Here is a 6,637-nt window from a genome sequence, read left to right as displayed (position 1 = left end):
GTTAAACCAGGACCAAGTAAACCATCTAACTAATTCTATAACACCTAAAGAAATAGAAGAAGTCATCAAAAGCCTCCCAACCAAAAAAACCCCAGGTTCAGACGGGTTCAGTGCAGAATTTTATCAGACATTTATTGCGGACATAACACCAATACTCTCCAAAGTATTGCAGAAGTTAGAATCAGATGGAATACTACCTAACTCATTTTTTGAGGCTACAATAACCCTAGTACCTAAACTACACAAAGACCCTACAAGGAAAGAGAACTTCAGACCAATCTCACTTATGAACATTGATGCAAAAATACTCAACAAAATCCTTGCAAACCGAATCCAAGAACACATCAAAACGATCATTCACCATGACCACGTAGGCTTCATTCCTGGGATACAGGGATGGTTTAATATAAGGAATTCCATCAATGTAATCCACCATATAAACAAACTCAAAGAACAAAACCACATGGTCATCTCACTAGATGCTGAGAAAGCATTTGACAAAATTTAACACCCCATCATGTTAAAAGTCCTAGAAAGAACTGGAATCCAAGGTCCATACTTAAACATAATAAAAGCAATATACAGCAAACCAGCAGCCAACATCAAACTTAATGGTGGGAAACTTGAAGCAATTCTACTAAAATCAGGGACTCGATAAGGCTGCCCACTCTCCCCTTACCTATTCAACATAGTACTGGAAGTCCTGGCTGGAGAAATTAGACAGCAAAAGGAGATCAAGGGGATACAAATCGGAAAGGAAGAGATAAAAACATCACTCTTTGCTGATGTCATGATAGTGTACTTAAGTGACCCCAAAAATTCCACCAGAGAACTCCTACAGCTGATAAACAAGTTCAGCAAAGTGGCTGGATACAAAATTAACTCAAACAAATCAGTAGCCTTCCTATACTCAAAGGACAAACATGTGGAAAAAGAAATTAGGGAAAAGATACCCTTCACAATAGTCACAAAAACTATGAAATACCTTGGTGTGACTCTAACTAAGTAAGTGAAGGACCTGTATGACAAGAACTTCAAACCTCTAAAGAAGGAAATTGAGGAGGATCTCAGAAAATGGAAAGATCGCCCTTGCTCATGGATTGAAAATATCAACATTTTAAAAATGGACGTCCTACCAAAAGCAATCTACATATTCAACGCAATCCCCATCAAAATTCCATCACAGTTCTTCATGGAATTGAAGAGATCAATGTGCAATTTCATATGGAACAACAAAAGACCCAGAATAGTGAAATCCATACTCAACAACAGAAAAATATCTGCGGGAATCACTATCCCTGACCTCAAGCTATATTACAAGGCAATTGTGCTGAAAACTGCATGGTACTGGTACAGAAATAGGCATGTGGATCAATGGAATAGAATAGAAGATCCAGAAATGAGCCCGCATGTATATAGTCACCTGATTTTCGACAAAGGAGCTGTAAACATTCAATGGAAAAAAGACAGCCTATTCAACAAATGGTGCTGGTCCAACTGGCACTCAGCATGCAAAAGAATTAAAATAGACACTTTCTTATCTCCTTGTACAAAGCTCAAGTGTAAGTGGATCAAATATCTCCACATTAAACCAGATACACTGAAAGTATTAGAGAAGAAAGTAGGGAAAAGTTTAGAACATATAGGCACAGGAGAAAATTTTCTGAACAAAACACCAATGGCTCAATCTCTAAGGTCAAAGATTAACAAAATGGGACTTAATGAGATTGCAAAGTTTCTGTAAGGCTATGGACATTGTCAAGAAAACAAAACGGCAGCCAACAGAATGGGAAAAGATATTTACCAACTCCACATCAGATAGAGGTCTAATATCTAAGGTATACAAAGAACTCAAAAAGCTAGACACCAGAGAATCAAATAACCCTATTAAAATGGGGTACAGAACTAAACAAAATGTTCTCAGTTGAGGGATATCGAATGTCTGAGAAACATCTGAGGAAGTGCTTTATATCCTTAGCCATCAGGGAAATGCAAATCAAAACAACCCTGAGATTCCACCTCACACCAGTCAGATTGGCCAAGATCCAAAACTCAGATGACAACAGATGCTGGCGAGGTTGTGGAGAAAGAGGAACCCTTCTCCACTGTTGGTGGGGTTGCAAACTAATACATCCACTCTGGAAATCAGTCTGGCGATTCCTCAGAAAATTGGACATAATACTAACTGAAGACCCAGCTATTCCAATTTTGGGCATATACCCCAGAGACACCTTAGTACACAACAAAGATATATGCACCACAATGTTCATCCAGCTCTATTTATAATAGCCAGAAGCTGGAAAGAACCCAGATGCCCTTCAGAAGATGAATGGATACAAAAATTGTGGTACATTTACACAATGGAATACTACTCAGCCACCAGAAACAATGACTTGACCAAATTCTTAAGAAAATGGCTGCATCTAGAGAATATCATTCTGAGTGAGATAACCCAGTCACAAAAGAACAGACATAATATGCAGTCACTGATATTGGGATGCTAACCCCCAGAGGCTCGCACTGCCCCAGAAACAACTCACAGACTGTAGGAAGTCCAAGAAATAAAGAAAACAAAACAAAATAAAAAAAATCTTTACACAACAAGAAAACATTGACTATTTCCATGTTACATATTGTTTTACATGTACTTTACGCTCATTGTAACTATTAAGTTTTCAATGCACACTATCAAACCTTTCAAAAAATCAAGTGCTGACTAAAAAATATATTCATATACTTTTATGTAAAAATTATTTTAAAATCTGAAAAAAATTACTGACAAAAAATGTATGATTTTAAGCAAAAAGTGTTTAAAACCTGTACATTTATTTTTTGTTTTATAAAATAAAGTTGTTTATTAAAAAAAGAAAAATAACTGTTAATGAGTAGCAAGGACTATATATACTTAGAAGTAAAACAGAAAGTCTTCAATGGTTTAAAAGCCTTGTGTTAGGTACAGGGTTTAGGGTTAGGGTTAGGGGTTAGGGTTAGGCATTATGGGATTGGGTTGGCATTAATTTATATGAATTTTTCCTGCCTTTCTGAGGGAAAAAGACCACAGGTTTGTAAAGTTAAGGTGATCTAGAGGGACATGGCTGGGGAGAGAAGCACCCAGTGTCTCAGTACATGCTTTGATCACACTTGTGTCTGCTGTTAAAATAGCAGCCTGGAGGGCCACTTGTTCCAGTTTGGAAGCACATTATTTCTGTGGCTGGTTTGGAAAGCCCAGACCATCCTGTAATAAGTCCTTAAATGTTTGCAAAACGGCACAAGTGATACATAACTAGGATTTTACTAGAATTACCATTCTGTGAGTCAGTTATTTCACACTGACTGGACTTTGCCCAGGGAAATGCTGCTAGAATACCCTTTGTGCAGTTCCAGAAAAACCAGCTCTGGACTCTTTTACATTTACCAGAAACTCCACAAGGGAATTGACTCTACTGGAGTGCAGAGAGATAATTGGTTTGCCTAGTTATTCGCCTTTTTTCTTCCGAGGATTCTCTTTTTTTGTTTGTGTCTTTTAAATAAGTTTTTACAACTTCGTGTATATTGTCTCAGTACTTAAGTCTGTTGTATGGTTAGTAATGCTTATTTTTTATCAAAGAATGGGATTCACATTATGATGAGTTTCTATATTGTCTCAGACAGAAATATAGAAAGTTTCAAAGTTAATGTGTGGAATCACATGACTAGAATCCCTTAACAATACGTGAAAACTAGCAATTAAACAGAGTAAAAAGTGTCTAAGTGAAAAATAACTTTTAATGAGTAGCAAGAACTATATATACCCAGAAGTAAAACAGAAAGTCTTCAATGGTTTAAAAGCCCTGTGTGATGTATAAGGTTTAGGCTCAGTTTTCGGGTTTAAGGTTAGGCATTAAGGGTTGGGATTGGGTTTTATTTATATGAATTTCTCCTGCCATTCTGGGGAAGAAAAATCTCAGGTTTGTAAAGTTAAGGTGATCTAGATGGGTGTGGCTGGGGAGAGAAGTGCCCATTGTCTCATACATGCTTTGCTCACACTTGTGTGTGCGGTTAAAATAGCAGCCTGGAGGGCCACTTGTTCCAGTTTAGAAGCACATTATTTCTGTGGCTGGTAAGAAAGACCAGACCATCCTGTAATAAGTCCTTAAATGTTTGCAAAACGACACCAGTGATACATGTCTAGGATTTTACTAGAATTACCATTCTGTGAGTCTGTAATTCACACTGAATGGACTTTGCCCAGGGAAATGCTGCTAGAATACCCTCTGTACAGTTCAGAACAACAAACTCTGGACTCTTTTAAGTTTACAAAAAACTCCATAAGGGAATTGACTCTACTAGAGTATACACAGATAATTGGTTTGCCTAATTATTCGCCTTTTTATTTCTCAGTTATCTGATTTGTTGTTTGTGTCTATTAAATAAGTATGTATATCTTTGTGTGTATTGAATTGTTACCTAAGTCTGTTGTATGCTAACAAATGCATATTGTGTTTTTTAAAGATTTGGATTCACATTACGATGAGTTTCTATATTGTCACAGACAGAAAAATAGAAAGTTTCAAAGTTAATGTGTTTAATCACATGACTTGAATCCCTTCACAATTATTGAAAACTAGAAATTAAATAGAGGAAGAAGAATCTATTCTTAGTGAAAAATAACTGTGAATTAGTAGCAAGGACTATATAGACATAGAAGTAAAACAAAGTCTTCAATGGTTTAAAAGCCTTGTGTGAGGTATAGAGTTTAGGATTAGGGTTAGGGTTTAGGGTTAGGCATTAAGGGTTCGGGTTGGGTTTAATTTATATGAATTTCTCCTGCCTTACTGGGGAAGAAAAACCTCAGGTATGTAAAGGTAAGGTGATCTAGAGGGGCGTGGCTGAGGAGAGAAGCACCCAGTGTGTCAATACATGCTTTGCTCACACTACTGTGTGCTGTTAAAATAGCAGCCTGGAGGGCCAATTGTTCCAGTTTGGAAGTACATTATTTCTGTGGCTGTTTTGGAAAGGCCAGACCATTTAGTATTAGGTCCAGAACAACCAGCTCTTGAGTCTTTTAAGTTTACCAGATGCCACAAGGGAATTGACTCTACTAGAGTACACACAGATAATTGGTTTGCCTAGTTATTCGCCTTTTTTTTCTGAGTAATATGTTTTGTTGTTTGTGTGTTTTAAATAAGTATGTACAACTTCGTATATATTGTCTTGTTACCTAAGTCTGTTATATGCTAACAAATGCATATTGTTTTTATTTAATGATAGGATTCACATTAAGATGAGTTTTTATATTGTCGCATACAGAAAAATAGAAAAGTTCAAAGTTAATATGTTTGATGAAATGCCTTGAATCCCTTACCAATACTTGAAAAGTAGCAATTAAATAGAGGAAGAAGGATCTATTCTTAGTGAAAAATAACTGTTAATGAGTAGCAAGGACTATATATACCCAGAAGTAAAACAGAAAGTCTTCAATCGTTTAAAAGCCTTGTGTTAGGTATAGAGTTAAAGATTAGGGTTAGGCATTAAGGGTTGGGTTGGGTTGAATTTATATGAATTTCTTCTGCCTTTCAGGTGGAAAAAAAAAAAAACCTCAGGTTTGTAAAGTTAAGGTGATCTAGAGGGGCATGGCTGAGTAGAGAAGTGGGGCAGAGAGAGCCTAGAGGCTTGAGTTTGAAACTGGGACTGAGAGAGCAACAGGTCTTCACAGTGGTTATGAGTCCAGCTGAATGGCATCCTTCTTCTGCTTTTCTCCTGGCTGAAGTGAAGGCAGTTAATGTTGAAAGCATCAGTTAGGCCCAGGTTTGGTGTTTTGAGGGAGTGCAGAAGGTGCTGCTGGATTGGGAATGGTGAGGAGCCTGGAGTCCTTAAATGTTTGTAAAACGGCGCCTGGATTTTACTTGAATTACCATTCTGTGAGTCTGTAATTTACACTGACTGGACTTTGCTCAGGGAAATGCTTCTAGAATACCCTTTGTGCAGTTCCAGAACAATCAGCTCTGGACTCTTTTAAGTTTACTAGAAACTCCACAAATGAATTAAACTCTACTAGAATGCACACAGTGAATTGGCTTGCCTAGTTATTTGCATTTTTTTCCTGAGTGATCTGTTTTGTTGTTTGTGTCTTTAAATGAGTATGTACAACTCAGTGTATATTGTCTTTTTACCTAAGTCTATTGTATGCTAAAATATGCACACTGTTTTTTTAATGATGGAATTCACATTAAGATGAGTTTCTCTAATGTCTCAGACAGAAAAATAGAAAGTTTCAAAGTTAATGTGTTTAATCAAATGCCTTGAATCCCTTAACAATACTTGAAAACTAGCAATGAAATAGAGTAAGAAGAATCTATTCTTAGTGAAAATAACTGTTAATGAGTAGCAAGGACTATATAGACCTAAAGTAAAACAAAGTCTTCAATGGATTAAAAGCCTTGTGTGAGGTATAGGGTTTAGGGTTAGGATTAGGGGTTAGAGTTAGGCGTTTCGGGTTGGGGTTGGGATTAAATTATATGAATTTCTCCTGCCTTTCTGGGGGGAAAAGACCACAGGTTTGTAAAGTTAAGGTGATCTATAGGGACATGGCTGAGGAGAGAAGCGCCCAGTGTCTCAATACATTCTTTGCTCACACTGGTGTGTGCTGTTAAAATAG

This window comes from Micromys minutus (genome assembly GCF_963924665.1).
Source record: "Micromys minutus genome assembly, chromosome: 1".
Classification (NCBI taxonomy): Eukaryota; Metazoa; Chordata; class Mammalia; order Rodentia; family Muridae; genus Micromys; species Micromys minutus.
This window is presented reverse-complemented; position numbering follows the sequence as displayed.